Raw genomic sequence first — 18,444 nt, forward strand, 5'->3', positions numbered from 1 at the left:
TTGGGGCCAAGTCTCTATGTGCTATGGCCTCTTTCCATTGGTCTGTCAGTGTAAAAAGGCTGTGAAGCTGATCTGGGAATTCTCCTTTCGTAACAGGAATCCCCAGGTGGCACAGACCTGGTGTGGTCCCTGCTTACAGCCCCCATGGGAGTGGTCATGGCTGGAGGAAAGGGGCATTGCTGGAACCGCCCCTTGTGACCATAGGGAGTCAGGCGTAAGTTAGAGTCGCCCTCACAACCCTGTTTAATTGTATGTTTTATTGACCCTTCCCTCCCCCTCCCCCAGGCTGTAAGAATTGCTCCCACTCGTGTAAGTGAGACACTTTACAAGGAAACCCAAAGTTTCCTGGAGGAAGCTAACACTTCCATTAGTGTGGGAAGTCTGTGTCTTTGTTCCTGATGACTGCTCTCTGATGAGGAAGGTCTTGCTCAGAGGCAAGTGGGTGGTCCAACAAAACCAGGTCTTCCCACAGTGTATGGGTGCAGCCTTCCTGCCAGGCTATGACTTGTGGGTTCTAGCCCTTATAAAGGTGTTTGATGGAGGGAACTCAAATAAGTGGCCCGGTGGATGCATGACAAGTAGAGTCTGAGCTGGTTTTTGTGGTGTAAACAGGCAGCAATGGAGCTCACCCTACTCTGCACAGACGAGGCATCCAGCATCTTTTTCTCATGAGACAGGGAAAACAGCTGCTGAAACGGAGTGGAGAAAATCCATGACCCTGTCACAAAGGCAAAAAGAGAGACTATGCTTTTGTTCTGCCCTTTGTGATATGCTGTCAAACTACCAGTGCTGCTAGTGACTTTCCAACTTGCAGAAGGCTCGCTTTCTTAGACCTTCCTGCTCTTTGGCCATCATTTCCTGTAACTGACTTGCACATCAGTAAGTAGGTATTAGTAGATCTAAGGAAGCATGGCACCTGGTCTACCCGCAGAGTTGTACTGATGAAACTAAAGATGATGATATAGTGAGTTAGTTAAACCCGTGTAACTTTGTGGACACTCTGATATGGGTTTAAATCTGCCTTATTTCAGTTTAGCTTGTATTAGTAAATTTACAGTCACAAGCTAAACTGATATAACAGGTTTTAATTTAATGTCAAGAAGTCCACACACACAAGTTGTATTGGTTTGATTGATGCAAGTTCTGTGTGTAGACAAGCCTTGAGCGTAGTCTCTCTTACACCCCCTACAACAACCATTCTGAATTTGACACAGTGTGTGCCAGGAGTCTGACTCAAAATACTTACTTGGATGAGATTCATTAAAGGATCTTACAGGACAGTCCTTGCCCTTCAAACAGCCATCACAGTCCATATTACTTTGTTTATGAAGATGCCTTTTCAGGCAAATTTCCTTTCATCAATGGAATCAGCTTGCTTGCCTTCTTGAAGCTCATTTCTAGAAGTAGGGAGCTGAGGTTCACTCAGTTCTTGAAATAGTTTGCTCTTGTCTGTGGGAGGCAGGAAGCTGTGGGGAACTCTCCCATTCACAGAAACGCTCTGATGAAGGCGATAAGGCTACCCCACCAAGATCATCGCCAAACCAGGCTTGCCTTTCAAGCTGCAGATTTTTAAGGAATTGTGTCTCTCTATGGCAGCCACGAGCTAAGGACAACAACCTATCACCCTAAAGCAATGCCATTGTGCTCAAGCCAACCAAATGCTGTGTAGGGGGCTGAGGACTTTATTGGAGACTCAGGAGAGATGGCACACCTCTCCACTAAGTACTTGTCTTACTCCTTGAGGATTACCAGGCATGGCCAGTTGCCGATAAACATGACCCCAAGTTTCCAGCCCAGAGCTGCTGAGGACCAGGATTCAGGGGCCTTTGAATGGGTCTATGAGAAATACCAGTGCCTTTTGTGAGTTGGGATGAATTGTAGCCTCCAACTTGAACCAACCTTAAAACAAATGGAGCTACAACAAAAGTGCTGGTGAAAGACCGGGATCTGCTCAATCAGCGGAAGCTCATCAAACTAGATGCACAATAGGATCCAGAACCTTACATTGTCAGTGGGACTCTGTACCAAATAACCAGTATACAAGATCTGAGCAGAGTCTGCAGACAGACCTGAGAAAATTGTTCATTGGAACATGCTGAGACCCTGCCACTTTTTGTCCAAGCCACTAAACATGGTGGGAGATGGAGATCTGAGTCACAGCAGTCATGGGGTGGGGCTGGAGTGGGGAAAGAAGAGAGTTGTGAAGGTTGTGTGAATGGTGGCACTCTCAGATGTGACTTAAACCATTCTCTCTAATATGTGAGCTGTGCAAATTTTGGTCCCTTAAAATTGTTTTAGTTGCATGTATTTGAACATATAAAGGTGCTAATTAAGCTGGGGGAAAAAGGTAGCTCAAGGCAGATGAGAAATGCTTCAGTATACATGGTGAAAATTTAAAAAAAATAAACTGAGTAGACAAATGTGGAGGCTCCTTCTTCTTTGCAAATAAAAACTGAAGAGATTGTTTCAGTAGCCCAGTTTTATGTTAGACCTGGTCAGTAGGGAACTCCTCAGAAGAAATGTAGGTTTGCATGGAGTGGTGGTGGTGATTCATTAGGTGGTACTCTCTTCCTTGTGAGTCAATACTAATCCAACACTCCTGTGTGGTAGGAAGGGTGCTGGTGCTTTTGAAGATGCAGTCTCTTCAAGGAGACACAAAGACAGGCATTCATCACTTGTGACCCTAAAAAGTGCCTGGATATATTTAATAAGAATGGAACTAGTGTTGGTCCTGGTCAAAGTCTGATGTAGGTGTTCACATGCAGCCTAGTTAAATGTAACCTGCAGTTTTAATTGGATATGAGTCTCTTTACTTCCTGTCTCAGCCTGTGTAGTGGTGTTGTGTGCTGTTTAAACAGTTGCCTACTTCCACCTCAGAGGTGACTGCATTTCACAGGTAGATGGAGTGATTCATGAACAGAATCTGTATAGCTGAGATCCTTGGGAGTGAAAGTTGCTACATAATGTTAGAGAGGGAGAAACAAAATCCTTCACTGGCTTTTTCTGCTTATTCCAAGGAACTCAGCAGACTATATGACTTGTATCACTGTTAACCAGACTCTGCACTCTTACACCGTCTTTCATCTGAGAGTTGTACAAACATTAATTACTCCTCTGTAGACTAATTTGTGGTAGACATTATATCAATTTTAAAGATGAATAAATTGATGTAGAGATGTTAAGTGACTTGTTCAAGGTTATATAGTAAGTATATCTGGTTGGAAAACATGGTGGGGTTTGATTTTTTTGTTTGTTTAGTGGAAAATTTTGATTGAAAACAAAAAACCATTTTTTTAGTGGAAAAATTTAAAATCTAAATTTCATCTGAAACCCCCCTCCTTATTCCCCAGAAAGGATTTAGAAATATTGGTGTGGTGCTTCATGGGAGTTGTAGTTGGGGTGCTTCTTCCCTTCATTCTCCTATATGGACTGGGCAGCTAATATTCCCATGACTCATCATGGTCCCCATCTCTTGCTGATACGCCATGTTGCATCATTGGAGTCCCATGACTGCTGTGCATCATAGGAGATGTAGTCTGGTTGAGGAGCTCAATTCATGGAGGAGAGTGGGGACATAAAGCACCTGAATTAAAACTCTCATGAGAACCTTAATGGCATTCCGAATCAAAATCTTTCTTTTCTTTTCTTTTTTTTTTTTTCAGTTGAAACTGAGTTTTTGGTGTTCTGTTTTTAGATGAAAATTTGAGTTGGAATTTTCTGTTAAAAGCAGACACTTATCAGAAAAATTATTTTGTCATATACCCAATTTTCCTTCTAAAACCAGTTTGGATGGAACATTTTCAATGAGCCATAATAGTAGGTCAGTGACAGAATCAAAAATAGAATCCTGACTTTCACTTTCTGGAAATACAAGACTATCCTTCCTCAGTAATATAGAATTTAGTAGCTAGCGCTCCTTCTCTCTCTCTGTGTACACATAAGTATTTGAGTCACATGCCAATTTCAGCATAGATACTTCTCTGAGATGGATTCTGATTTAACCTTGCTCAAAAATAGGTAATCTGTAATTTTCAATCCAGAGTTCTAGATGAAGAGAAGGAAGATTTTACTGCAAGTGAAAGATATATATATAAAGGGAAAAAGGGATTGTAAGCATTTAAAGATAAATGTCTGTGTATTATTGAACATCTGCTGGCATTCGAGTCACTTTTTAATGGTACTTTGTGATCTGAAGGAAGGTTATGATACCTCTTGTCTGACTGTCATTAGTAGATGAAAAATGAAGTTTCATAGTTGCCATTGATCTTTGTGCACTGCAGTGACATTTTTTTACCAGCCTGTTTCAGTTGCAGTTCTAAGATAAAACAAGCAGCTAGTTCTGTTAATACAAATATGTCAAAAACAAGTTGGAACAAACCAGATTATAGCATGCAAATTACTGATTTCATAACTCCTTTTGACTTGACCTGCTTTATATGAAAATAATTCAAAGGTCCAGTAAAAAAAAAAAAGAGGCATGTGATACCCTGTATATGATTGATATTTAGTTCTTACAGTTTCTCAGTCTGAATTCCTCTTCTACACTTTTGCTATTTATTCTTTCATTATTATTCTTTCAAAAATGATGTAATTGCTCTGAAGTCCTTTAATGGAGTGTCATGCTAGTACAGATGGACTAGCTGATAATGAACACCCTGATATTAGGACAGGAACACAATGAAGCTTCGATTGTTTCTAGATTCTGAACTAAAGACTCCATATTTATAATCAATAGCTTCTTATGAAAGCCGCCACAATAGTTTTCTCCTGATTCCTTTTCATAGTTACATAAGGTGACATACCATAGAAAGAAAGAGAAGAGTTTAAGATGGAAACAAACACCAAAATGACTGTGACAGCTTCCCTCTGCTGCAATCACTGTTTTCAAGTTACTCACTGGTTTCTTCAAATCAACACAATCTGCTGGGAGAGAGAGGAAAAATAGTACTGGTGACAGGAAACGTAGGAGAAATTTGGTTACACTTGGAAATGAACCCAAGCCACAATATTTGTAGCCCAACATGGATTTCAAACAGCCTCAGCTGTTGGAAGTGGCTGGATCTAGGCTTTTGGTTTAGTTCCATTTCTAGTTGCAATGTATCTTTCATGTTAACTTTTTAACAAAGGCATCTTGACTATTACTCCTAGGTGCCATCTTTCGTAGCTTCCACAAATGTCCTCGTTCTGACCCTGTGAAGATGCTGCTATTGAGCTGGCCAAGGCACTTATCTGTTACTGCAGAGTGTGACTCTCCACTAGAGCTGTGTGAAAGATATTTGGTTCATCAGCAATTCAAAAAAATTGGAATAAAAAGTTTTGGGTTAAATGAAATTGAAAGAAATTTTGAAACAAGAAATCATTTCAAACTGAAAAATCAAAATGTTTAAATAAATGTCAATGAAACACTTTGATGTTTTCAAAATCTTTTTTCCCCAAAGCAATTCAGTGAAAATGACATGAATTTGCAAAAATTTTTCATTGTTGTCAAATCTGCATTTTTTTTTTTTTTGCCAAAAAAAAGTTTTGGACAATTTTTTTTTTCCCTTTTCCCTTCTCCACTGCATTGCCTCATGTGCAATTGTGCAAAGTGAATGCAGAATGTTGCCCATGCTGAGACGGTGAATTCTGATTTAGTAATTGTTTATATTCATTTTGCACTGATATAAATGATGACATAGGGGATGAGAAAGTGGGGAATCAGAGCACATTCAGAGATTTGCTGATATCCTTAATTTTTTCAGCATTGTGCTGACTTCAGGGGTTCTTCCCCTTTCCACACAGAGAAATGGATCCAAATTATAAAAGCACCATAAATGTATAAGGTATTACTATAAATAATAGCTTTAAAAGTCAGGTTGTCTTGTTTTTGAGGATTTCACTCAGTGGCAATTAGCAGCAAAAAAGGAAAGAGGTGAGGATTGCACAAATAGCAGCAAAAGAGAATAAAAAGATTTGGGTCACACTTTACATTAAGGTTCTATTTATAAATATGTTATAAAGAGTTAATAAAAGATTAACAAATATTTCAATAAATGGTTACAGATTATTTAGTAGGGCAATAGTTTGCTAATTGTCATGACTTAACCATCTATAATGTTTTCTACTGCTGTCCTTATAACAAACTCTAAAACACATTGCTTATGCTTGTAGCATGATTATAGCATCCATTAATCATTTATTAACTCTTTATAAGTGGAACCTTAATATAAAATGTGACCAATGTTTATACAGGAATGATAGTTGTTAGTGACAAGAAAAGTTAGAGCGAAACTCCAGCCTACGTTAGAAACATTGCCAAAAAATTCTATTGGTCACAAAAGAAATATCCAGGTGAAATTTGTATTAAAAATACAGCTATTTCCTAGGTACTAAAATGAGATAAAGAGAGAAAGCAAACTCACTGGAATCTCACAGCCAATCATATGAAAAGAGCTCAGTTCTGCCTTCACTGGCTGTGAATTGGTATCACTCATCTCATCAACCCTCTACCCTATATTTCTTTAAGCCTGTGTGCATAGGAGGAAGAGGTGTCTGATTTCTGTCATCACAAAAATGACCCTTTTTGACTATCAGAACCAAAGGCTGCACCTGATTTCTTGATGTTGATTGGGTGTACTAGCTCATTCAGCACCCCTCGTATGCTCAAGCTGGGTGAGGATAGCCTGCCAGATGTACATGAAAGTTATCTGAAGTCAGTGGTAGTTAAGCGCATTGCTGAATAGCAGATGTTTACAATTTAGCATGTGATTTAATGTTTTTCTGAATAGAGCCCCTCTGTAATTGACTCTCTCCAACTACACGAGGTATAAGAGAGGCTGGCCCACTCTTGTATATGTTTCCACCCTTGCTATGTTTGATGCCAGCGGCCTTGGATAAGCACACTAGAGTTTCTGTGGGTGGATGGTGACTTTCTAATGGAAATCACTGCATTATGAATGTTTCTGAAAGCTTCAGCTGTTTCCATGAAATTATTTTTCAAAATAGACACCTTAAGAAACTGTTTTGATTCCTGTGTTGATAATAAATCAGAGGATTTAATTATAGCATTGCAATCCCCCTAAATCATATGCAAAGTCTTCCATCAGCATCCCTGAGGAATCTAATATGCTTCTCTCTTAACAGCTTATAGTAATGGAGCTCTACAAATTGTGATCTGAAATAACTGTGATTAAACTCATGATTAAACATCATTTAATTCTTCAGGAATTCACATTCTGAGCTTCTCAGTCAATGCCATTGGATTGCAATAATGCCCCAGGTAAATTAAAACAGAAAAAGGTGTCTTATTACAGTAAATCATAGCTCCCTCAGGATCCTGTGAATGAGTCAAGACACTGCTTTATGCTTGCAGATGTATTTATTAGCAGTTTACTTTCAACATATGTACAGTTCTTCATTGACACTTTTCCAGCCGGCTGTTTAATTATATATTCTCCACATATTCGTAAATATGACATCTCTATCACTTAAAATGTTAATTGGTATCATAGGCCTGATAACATCTGTTTGAATTGGCATTAATTTAACAAAAATCCCATACCTTACTAGTAACTTCCTTTTCACAATTGCTTACTGCTGCCTGAGTGTAAACAGACTGTGCTAATATAAGAAAGTTGTTAAAATAACATTAAATCTCATTGTCACAAAAATTGCATGTCAGAAAAATCAGTGCTGCTGGCAGATGCTATATAGAAATAGCTTGTTTAGCTTTCTGTGAGTGTTATGATATTGCATTTGCTTCAGAATGGAGCTGTCCATGGTATTGAGAAACTCAAAACTTAATTCGATGATCTATAGCTGTTTCTATAGAGGGAGAGCAAACAGACAGTAATATAATTATCCTGGTGTAACCAGTTTAGATCAGATTTATTTTTGGCATAATGAATGTATTGTTATTTTTAGTGTTACAAACAAAACCTGAACTATCAAGATGCATAGAATTAAGACTGCATAATAATTAATTACTGATAGCTCCATAAATACATATAGTTCTTAGTAGTGCAGATGAAGATGGTTTCCCTGCCTCAAAGAGCTTAACATATATGGTCCCAATCCTGAAAGCAATTACAAGTGGGCTAAGTGCTTTCCATTACAAGTAATTCTCTTGACATCAATGGGAGTAATGGGCATTATGCCTGGCAGTAACTGACAAGAACAAACAGAAGGGATGGGGAAGGAAAAGAGAGAACAGGCAGGAGATCAGCATAAGCATGTGGTCATACTGGGCGTTAATGTATCTTTGTGGTGACAGAAGGTATTTCTAAATTATTTTAGACTATATATTGCTTATAAGTGAGGAATGAGTGGCTTTGAGAGGAAATTTCTGAGGGGCGGGTGGAAATGGATCCATGAGGCTGAACTTGCTTTGGGAGAGAATAGGGAGCTAAGGAGAGGATTTTAGGATTGGCTGGACAGGACTGTTAGAGTTGGAAATAGTAGATAATTCAACAGCAGACTTGGGGGTAGATTGGAATAGAATGAGGTAAGTGTCAGGATGGCCAGAAAGGAGGAGATTGCAGCTGTGATGGCAGGAGATGGTTAAGGCTTCAACCAAGGCTTTTGCAGTGTGGATGTCTCTCTTATAGTAATTAAGACTAACCAGTCCCCTTTATATTGCAGAATGTGGTCAGAAAACAGGGGAGTGGAGGAAATTGCAACATTTGTGATGCATTTTATTTCCTTGTTTGGTCCAAAATGAGATTTTGCTGACTAGCTTTAGTTGTGAATGACGCTCTGCCCTTACAAGCTATTGATAATATACTTTGCATCCTGAGACATTTGGATAATTTTGCATGTGGACTTGTGTGTTATCCAAGTGTGCTTAGTTATGTTATGGATTGTGCTGATTTGATTCTTCATTTAATGATAACTTAGCGTGTAAATGAATATAAATGTTTTACTGCTTTTTTTGGTTTTTTTCCTGAGTGGCTCAATAGTAATTATTGGCTGATTAAGTCAACACGTCCATTAAGAGCTCATTTTATTTTCTTAATATGGTTGATAAATTTTCAAGACAACTTCAGTCTTACCCACTATGTGAAACCATATCTATTTACTTGTTCTACATGGGTGAGCTAAAACTATTCCTGACCATAAATTCCTAATTGTTTTTTCTGCCATATTATCTCTAGCAGGGAATTCGTGTTAGGCTCTTGATTCTAGGCAATCAGCCCTGGTGGTTGGGGTGGTGGTCGATAAGAAGTACCAAGAGTCAAAGCTGCATGTAGAGTTGGGACCTGTTTGACGTCAGTGCTGAAACCACGGTCTGGGAACAGGCTGTGGGTCAGAATCAGATTAGGGTCCATGCACAAGCCAGATCAGGATCATAGTCAGAGTCCAGAAGAACGTCGAAGCTGGGTTGAAGTCAGGTTAAGGGTCTGGGGATCAGGAAGCAGGTGCAGGTCTGGAGTGGGTCAAGAACAGAGGTGGAGTGAGGTCAGAATAAGGTACAGACAAGGCTGAAGTAGGCTGGAAAAAGTAGGAACAGGAGCCAAGGGCAGGTGGGAAGCCTGGGGAGCCTGTAACTGCAAGGCAGCAGGGTGATTCTAAGCTGAGTGTTGCTGTTGCACAGACTAATTTATTGCTCTGGTGGTAAGAGTGAAATAACTGTGCCTGGGGGTCATCTGATCCAGGCTCTGTCCAGGGATAGGCTGCTGCAGCATGCCTGAAGGATGAGTCACTGCAGGCTCTGCTGGAGGAGTGAGTCATTGTAGCTAGGGTGACCAGATAGTAAATGTGAAAAATCAGGATGGGGGTGGGGGTTAATAGGCACCTATATAAGATAAAGCCCCAAATATTGGGAGTGTACCTATAAAATCGGGACATCAGGTCACCCCAATTGTAGCTGAGTGAGTAGCCCTGGTTTGAGTATGTGTTTGCCTCACGATTTGGTGCAAAAGTGTCCGGTGGCCTGAAATCACTACTTACACTGAGAAAAAGTACTGCAATGATTGTGCAAGCCATATTGACCCTACCAATATTTTTCAACACTCATCAGGAGGAGCATCTTTGGTAGGTGAAAGGATCGTTCAGTCTCAATCACCCATTCAATCTTTGACCTCTCTGGGTATGTCTACATTGCAATTAAACACCCACGGCTGGCCCATGTCAGCTGACTCAGGCCTGCGGAGCTATAAAATTGTGGTGTAGATGTTTGGGCTGCAGCCCCCAAATGTCTATACTTCAGTTTTACAGCCCCGCAGCCCAACCCCTGTGAGCCTGAGTCAGCTGACACGGGCCAGCCACAGGTGTTTAATTGCAGTGTAGACATATCCTCTGATTCCACCAACAGCAAGAATTCAAGTAATGGTGATGGTTTTCTAAGATGAAGGCTTATATGCTAGTCAATGGATGGAGACCAACATCTTATGTTGTATAGAGTGAACAGCTATTGGGTGGTAGTGACTCTTGGTCATAACTAATCTCAGTGGATTAGAACTAACATGATAGAGGTGAAAGGTTTTGTGTCCCATCACATGGTCCATCCAGTACCCTACCAAAAGTAGATGAATCAACTCTTCTAGGTGAGTAAATATTCTCTCCCACTCTAGAGCTTTTAAAAAATATGTGATAATTACTTTCTTATTTCCAAGTATATTTCCCCCCCATCTATCCATATTAGTTAAATAACACTAAATTCTCTAAATCCTGAGCCACAGTTTCTCCAAAGTTTCTCTTAGTGTCCAGGATGATGTGGACATTTAAACATGCAGGTTAGGAGCTTCCTGCAAGGGGCTGAGACTAGAACCAAGAAGTCCTGCTGAAAACCTTTTTAGAAAAAAACACTTTTGGGGATTAAGGCTGGGTTTTTTTTTTTTTTTGAAGGCACCTAAAAGAGTAAGGTATCCAACATGCACTAAGTTTCAAAGAGATTTGGGTGCCGTGCTCTCTGTCCATAACAGTTTTGATTTTGGTGTAACTTTTTTCAATTAAACTTGTATAGACAAGAGGATGCAAAAGATCTTATTCAGGGTTCTACACACTCTTCATGTGTCAAAAGAAAAAACGGAGTGAGTGATGAGTGTAATCATGTTGCAGGAGTAAAACAATTGGGTCATGACTAAAGCTGTTATGAAACTCCATGTACTTAAACAGCCAATATAGTGAAAGGTTAAACTGTGTGCCAATTAAATATTAAAAGCACAAATGCACTGTTGCCAAATATGTCTGACTTGCAAAATTCATTGCATTTCATTCTAGCTGTTCTGTTCCCATCCTACCCAATCATTGCTCTCAGAAATCTGTTTGGGATTTGCAACAATGACAATTTTATGACTTCAGGGATAAACCTCCTCACAATCAGGCTTATTTTAATTGATGTTTCCTTTTTTAAAATGCAATCTTTGTGGAAAGATTCAGCCTGGCAGTGTTAAGGTGGTGAATGCAATGTGAGAACTTGTTAGACTCTGGCTAGTTAGACGACATATTTAAGGCCTTCCTAACCCTACAAACACACACATTTCAAAATCAGTTCCTCCTTCACTTATAGGGGCAGACCTGAATTCAGGTCTACGGGATTCTGTATCTTCTCAGCTACAATTGATGGCACGTGTTTTGCTCTCTTCTGCCTCCACTTCCATAAAAGTTCCTTCACCAGTCCAGTGCTCAGTCAGGATTGAGGAGCAGGGCCCTGGGAAGAATGGATGGAGACAATGGTAGCAACACTGCATGGCGTGCTCCATACAGACTTTACAGTTTTCTCATTGGAAATCTGGCATTTCCAGGCAGCAATGAGCCACCACACATGGGTGGATGTTTGCAAGAATTCATGCTGCCAAAGTTTAGAGTTTGATATTGCAGGTCAGGGCAAAACAAAACCAAAAATCTAGTGAGAATTTTTCCTGAGATCACAAATAAAGGAAATTTGTCTGAATCTAAAAGAAGCAGTTTACACTTGAAGCTGGAAACACAAAGGTCCAGATAAAAGAACCAATAAGGAAACCATGCATCTGCTCCAGTTCCAAACAGATGGCTCTGAAAGCATCACAGAACATTTATGTTTATGCAAGATGCACCTGGACCTAGTTAATGAAAGATCCACAGGAAAGTCAATGTGAACCAATTGATTTTATGAATGATTTGTGCAGGATATTTCAAATGGACCTTAAGCACAAACAGCCAGTAACAGACACATTAATCTTCTTATGAATATCCCAGTGACCCAGATGGAAGCACAAACAGCAGGTAGGTGATTCATCTTTAAATTGGCTTTTTATTAGGACTCTTTCTTTATTAAATCTCTTTGCTTGGCGTGGGTGGGTAAGTGGATGGGAAAAACCATTACTTTGCATAAATTATATTTAGACACATTTGACTCCTTTTTTATTTTTTCTGTGCATCTCTTCTACTTTAGCTCTCATCCCCCTGACCTTTAAAGCAATCTGACTTCACTTTCACAGCAAAATAGTTGGTACTGAAGAAATATTTGCCTTGCAGATATGAGGATGGCTTATTCACAGTAATTAGTGAATGGGTATATGGGAAGGGTCTGCAGGGGGACTAGCAATAAAATACCTACTGTTCCAAATGAACTGCATGACAGCTAGAAATACCCCTGTATGATAAATAGAACTGAGTGAATAATTTACATTGAATTATTTTGAGAAATCTCACCTTTTTTCTTTTTATGAATTTGTCCGCAAACAGATTGCAAAACTGGGGTGTGTCACAGATCCACAGGATCCTGTGGATCTGTGACACCTCGCACTATGTGGAAATGGAGGGCCATGATGGAAGAGGAACTGGATGGTTCTGCTATGCAGGATGTGGCAGTTTGTATGCAGGGTGCTTTTTGTGGGTTGGGGTCTCAAAGCTCTTATGAAAGAGAGAGGGAGTGCATAGAAATCCCTTCACTCAGCACTGAAATGCAACCACTTCTGGGCAGAATGCTGCAGCAGTTTAACAGTGCACAGTAATGCTCTACAACAGTGGACAAGAAGTGAGGAAGAATATTTCAGCTAATTGAAACTGTAAGGGGAATTTAGGTAGGAACAATACAATTATCAGAGTTGGAATTTGCTCAAAGTACTGGGTTTAACGTGTGTGTGTGTGTGTTTGCACTATGTGATCTTTAATAACAAATGTCCTAAAACCTTGGTTTTATGTCTGATCCAAAATACCCTACCCTAACACCATGATAGGGTGTTACTTGAATACTGGAAAAGCTGCTGACTTCTGGATCACCATTTTCTTCAGTGTGTAGGTGTTCTCTGGAGATCTATCAAATGCTGACCGATCCTGACCTTTCTCAGCATGAGAGTTCTGACAGAATCACAGCCCAAGGTGATATGGCTGTGGGCTAGACAAACAAATGAAAGCATTTCACAGTACTGATCCAAAGCATTGTTGTAAACCGTAGTACTGAGCAATTACTGAAGTATTTTTTTAAAAATGAAAGGGCATTTGTGGTAGGTTGATGCATTTTGCTTGATGAAACCCGGTACTATGCACCTGGTGCCTTTTTTAACAGATAAATTTAACACTTTGTTTTCATTTTATCAGTGGAATAACTGACTGCAGTGGCATTGCCCAAGGCATGAATTTAGCTCCAAAGACTTGATTCTCTAGACGTGAAACTGACTATCACAAGGATCAAGTGACTGGTAGAAGGCAACACCAGCTTTCTTGGCCCATTGCTGAAAACTAAAGGCATTAAAATAAGTAAACATTGTTGCCATGGTGACTGAGTGTGTCAATTGTAAAAATATGTTAGGCAAAGCTGAGATCTTATTGTTTTTTAAAGCTCTACAATGAGAACATCGACTGGTGTCCATGCAAGCAAGAGTAGAAATGTGCTTTTGGTGTGATTTCCGTCCACTCCCCCCCCATCCCCTCAAACCCCTTAAAATCCTTCCTGTGGTCCTCCAACCTTTTAATTCTGAATGTATTATTCTGGAACAAATGTAAGGAAAGTTTAAAGGATGATGAAGTGGGTGCTGTTCATAATTAGTGTCCTAGTAACAGACTGAAAAGAGGTTTTTATTTGGTAACTTCTTCATTATAAAGGTTTAATCTTTAAAACTGAATGCTGAACTATAGCTCATGGTGCTGGACCTTTCTGAATGTTACTTAGCTCAGAATCTGAGACTCTGCTTCTGTAATAAGCTGTCACATTGCATTAGGTCAGCATTATGTCTCTGGTGGAAATTATCATCCAACGCAATTGTCTGGGCTCCATATTCTAGAAATTCATTTTCTTGATCTAAAAATAACAATTTTTATTCTTATTAAATCAAAAAAAATTTATATTAAATATTTAACTTGTGCCTAGTCAAACAGAGCAGACAGTCCTGTGCCCCACAGACTAACAGAATTCTGTGAAATGTGAACAAAAATCAGTTACATATGAATTATTTTTGCCATGCTGTAATAGATCCCAGTTCTGCATGCTTCTCCATGTTTACTGTAAGGGTGAAATCCGGGCCCCACACAAGTTAATGGCAAAATTCTCATGGACTGTAGTGGGGCCCGGATTTCACCCTAAGAATTCCATAAGCATGGAGCACTTTCCAGGAGTGGGGATGTTAGTTCAGGCATCGATTGCCATTGAAGAGTAAGCACATCAGCACCTAACCTAGCACTGTATCATGTCAGATCCTGTCCCACCTGCATGGTTAAAAAATCCCATTGATTTTCATAGACTTGTTTGATCTATGGAGTGCAGGATAAGACCCAAGGGGATTTGTATGTCTGTAAAGCCTCTTGTAAACCTGCAAATCATTATGTACACACATGACTAGCATGTGTGTGTCGTTTTCTTGAATAAGAAGTGATGGATTGGGGACATACATTCAGAACACTCAGACTATCATTTGTGTGTGTATAAATGATTTTTCAGGCGTACAAGAGGTGATTTGCAGGTTTCCAAGAGGCTTTTTGAAAAAAGTGATACCATTCTTACCAGTGCAAACGCTGTGTGGATTTTAATTACTTAAAAAATAATGTTTAGCTAATAGCAATGATAAAACATTTAAGATCTGATCCAAAGTACACTGAAGTCAGTGGAAAGACTTCCATTGACTTCAATAGACTTTGAATCATGTCCTTCAGGAATTGTATACAATACAATTATCTACAATAAATGATATCACTTTAGAAAAGCAGAAGGGAAAAGGCCTTAAATGCTACTGTAGGAGAAGGGGAAAAGAGATAAAATGATGCTTCCTCTTTCAATAAATATGTAGCTTAATTTATTTGATTGAATATTCAAATTTATAGAGTCAACTATATTACTGGGCTAGTAAATATTATTTGAATGTGTTGTTGTCTAGAATTATTTACAATATACATGAGGATAAAATAAATATAAGGGATAAGTAAAAATAACTAATTTGATAGATGGACAATAGGAGAGGATTTTTGCTATGAATGTTTGAATGCATAATTTTCCTTGTTTCAATTTTTTTATTTGTAAAGTCTATTTTCCGTTTCAAAGTGAAATAAAATCAATCACTTTCCTATTTCTACCTCCACTTATGATGCTGTTTAACAATGCACTGTATTTGTGAAACATGAGCTGGGGGAAATCTTTACCATGAAAGTAGATTTTAGATGAAATTTCCATTTTCCAGCACATAGCACATCTGGTGAATGATCACAATTTCATGATGTTACTAATTTTTTTAAATGAATTTTCATGAGAAATGTTTACTCCCTGGCTGTGAGCAAAAACTCACATCCACTTTTGTTTGGAAAATTCAATAGCTGGGGTAAATCATGCAGCTCCATTGTTTTTATTGGAGCTATACTGATTTAGAGTAACTGAGGAGCTGTCCTTTTTTAAAACCTTTGTAAAAGTCCCCAGTAGCCAGGGGATCTAGAAGGATGAGAATTGCCCTCATTTTACAGAGGGAGAAAAAGTGAGGTTTGAGAAGGTGGACATGCCCAGAGTCAGTCAATGTTTTGTTTGTCTTTTAAAAAGGATCAGACACTATGGCTCCTGACTGTGATATACCTGAACTACCAGACAGTGCCATGAAGGAGGTTGTCAACTTTTTTAGCCCTACTTTCTTCCTGTATAAAATAGAAGCCATGTTTACTACAGTGATATTTGAAAATATGCCATCTTGGATAGGGAAGTCTCCTTACCTTTATCTAATAGAACTGGAGACTAATAGTTTAAGGTCAAAACGGTAACATTTGGTTGTCTAAAATGATTTCATTGGGCGTTGTAGATGCTCAGGATGAATGTCTAAATATGGATTTGGGTACCTACAGTTTTTGAAAACTCTGGTTCCAGTGACATGCCTAGGGGGCACTGTGAATTGGATGTGGGACTGACAGTCACGAGACCTGGGTTCTATTTCTGGTTCTGCGGCTGACTTGCTGGATAGAGGAAGAGCACTTGCCAGTATTTGCTGCTGTTTTTCTGTTGCCCTGCTCATGATGCAGAGGAAATACCAGAAGAGATTAAAAGTATTGGTGCTAAGAGAGTCCATCAGTGTCAATGCTTCGGTGTTGTGGATGCCTGTCTTCCAGGCTCTGGACTGAGACCAGACCCCTCCCAAAACTCGCTTCTCATAGGCCACCAAACAGCTAGTAACAATCTTCTGTCGCTGTTAATCTGGGCTGGAACTGAACTGGAAATCTGGAAGGAAAGGCCCTGGTATACTTTTCCATTCTATTTTATAGTCTAGGTTCTTATATCACTTATCACTGTAATATCCGAGTGCAATATCAACCTCCGGAGTTATCCAGTTCCCAGGTGATAGTATATTGAAAAATATCATTTAAAGAGACATTTCTGTGTTTTGCTGGTGTTAAGCCTGCTACTATATTGTTACCATCCAATGACATTATATAGTTGAGATCTGAAACACTAGCCTGTGAATTTCCATTGAAATGTGTTAACAGAGTATCTGATTTTCTGTCTGTTCCACTGCTGCTCTATAATTATTCAATTCGTAACACAGTAAATGAAGTGTGGAGATTTTAGCAAGATGGTACAGAGAAGGCTAAAATGTTAAACAAGCTGAGAGTTAGTCTACATAAAATCAGGCATGTCACTGATGACAAACTCGGAACAGGGTTTGCAGTGTGTTGCAGCTGCAGCTGGCGTGCTCTGAGTCCAACCCTGTGTAATTACTTATTTGTACAGAGCCAACACTAATATGTTATGACGGGGAGGTCACAGGTGAAATTGGAGACCCTTTTCCCCTAATCTCGGGGAAATTACATTTTTGATGATGTATGGACACAACCTTCAGCTCCTAATCATGAAGGCAGGGCTCATCCAGAATGAAGAAATTACAAATGTGATATCAGGGAATAAATACTAAGGAATTTGTTTTCACAGCTGCAGAGCGCTGCCAGCTTCCATTGAATCCAGCTGGGTTCAGTTTTGGGGGTGCAGCATTTCTGGAGATCAGGCATTTAATGCCTAAAAAGTAGAGATGGGCCAAAGCAAGAGGATTGACTACAAATCTCCCTTGAAGCTTGTGAAGGAGTCTGATCCAAAATGAAATTGAAATCTCAAAGATTTTCAAGACCATCAAATATGAGCCTGGCCTTAATTTTTGCCTCCAACCTGAACTGCTACCCTCATCCTAAACTGGATCTGGACCCAAACAATGCCTCGTTGGTCCTTTAATAATAATAATAATAATAATAATTAATAATAAGTATTCTTAAAGATGCTACTATATGGACAAAATGTATTGCTGTTACCCTAATACATTTTTTTCTTCAACTAAGCATTGATCTATATAAGCATTTCTTTTCTTGATGTCTCTTCCTTTTTTTGTCTGTAAAGTTTGCCTATAGGTCTTTGATTCTGAAGGATCCTATTTCTTATGTTTTTTAATCAGATCTACACAATTAGAAGATGTCTGGTCTTTCCACTGTCTATAATTTATTTTGCTGGTAGCAATTAATGCTTGACTGAGCCCTATTGGAATATTATACAGTTCTGAATAATCCTTCAATAATCCTGGAGTTTGTAGTTTGGGAAATTTCATTATCATGTATGGTGTCTATATCTGTGCCGAGATAGTCCCAGACCATCTGTCAGTATCATTTTTCCTTGATAATGGATCAAAAGAATTATAATGGCAATGAATAATTATTGCCAATAAAAAGAGGGAGGTGGATGGTTCAAAGGATTAGTAATGCCTAGAAACAAAGCCTTTCACTTCTAGGTCACTGATTCAAATCCAGCACAAGCCAGGAGGGACAGGAAGTCATGCCCAGCAAATTCTCAACCTCTCAGATGAAATGGCTGGGTCAGCTTAGTTTTGTTGTTGCTGTTTATATAGCACTACAGGTGTATGGGGGGCAAAGAAGGTAGTCGAAGACCTTACAGTCTAAATTAGACATCACGCTGCAAGGGAAGATAAACAAGGGTGGGGGAGGGAGTATGGACAAGGGTTAGACATTTCGCTGCTGGATTATATATGTATGCATTTTATCTGTTCGTTTTCTTTATTTAAATGCAGGGACATTGTCCAG

The 18,444-nt window shown here is 39.2% G+C and overlaps 1 long non-coding RNA gene across 1 annotated transcript in view; it reads left to right on the forward strand.

Moving 5' to 3' along the window:
• LOC137158554 (uncharacterized) overlaps positions 1-17,991 on the forward strand; it is a 41,631-nt gene extending 23,640 nt beyond the window's left edge. The window contains exon 3 of the long non-coding RNA XR_010921446.1: positions 17,294-17,991. This is a non-coding gene — a long non-coding RNA (uncharacterized lncRNA). The remainder of the gene's footprint in view (positions 1-17,293) is intronic.
• Positions 17,992-18,444: the final 453 nt, after the last annotated feature.

Source organism: Emydura macquarii, unplaced genomic scaffold, assembly GCF_026122565.2.
Source record: "Emydura macquarii macquarii isolate MOO-44397 ecotype Brisbane River unplaced genomic scaffold, CSIRO-AGI_Emac_v2 contig_1713, whole genome shotgun sequence".
NCBI classification, from domain to species: Eukaryota; Metazoa; Chordata; order Testudines; family Chelidae; genus Emydura; species Emydura macquarii.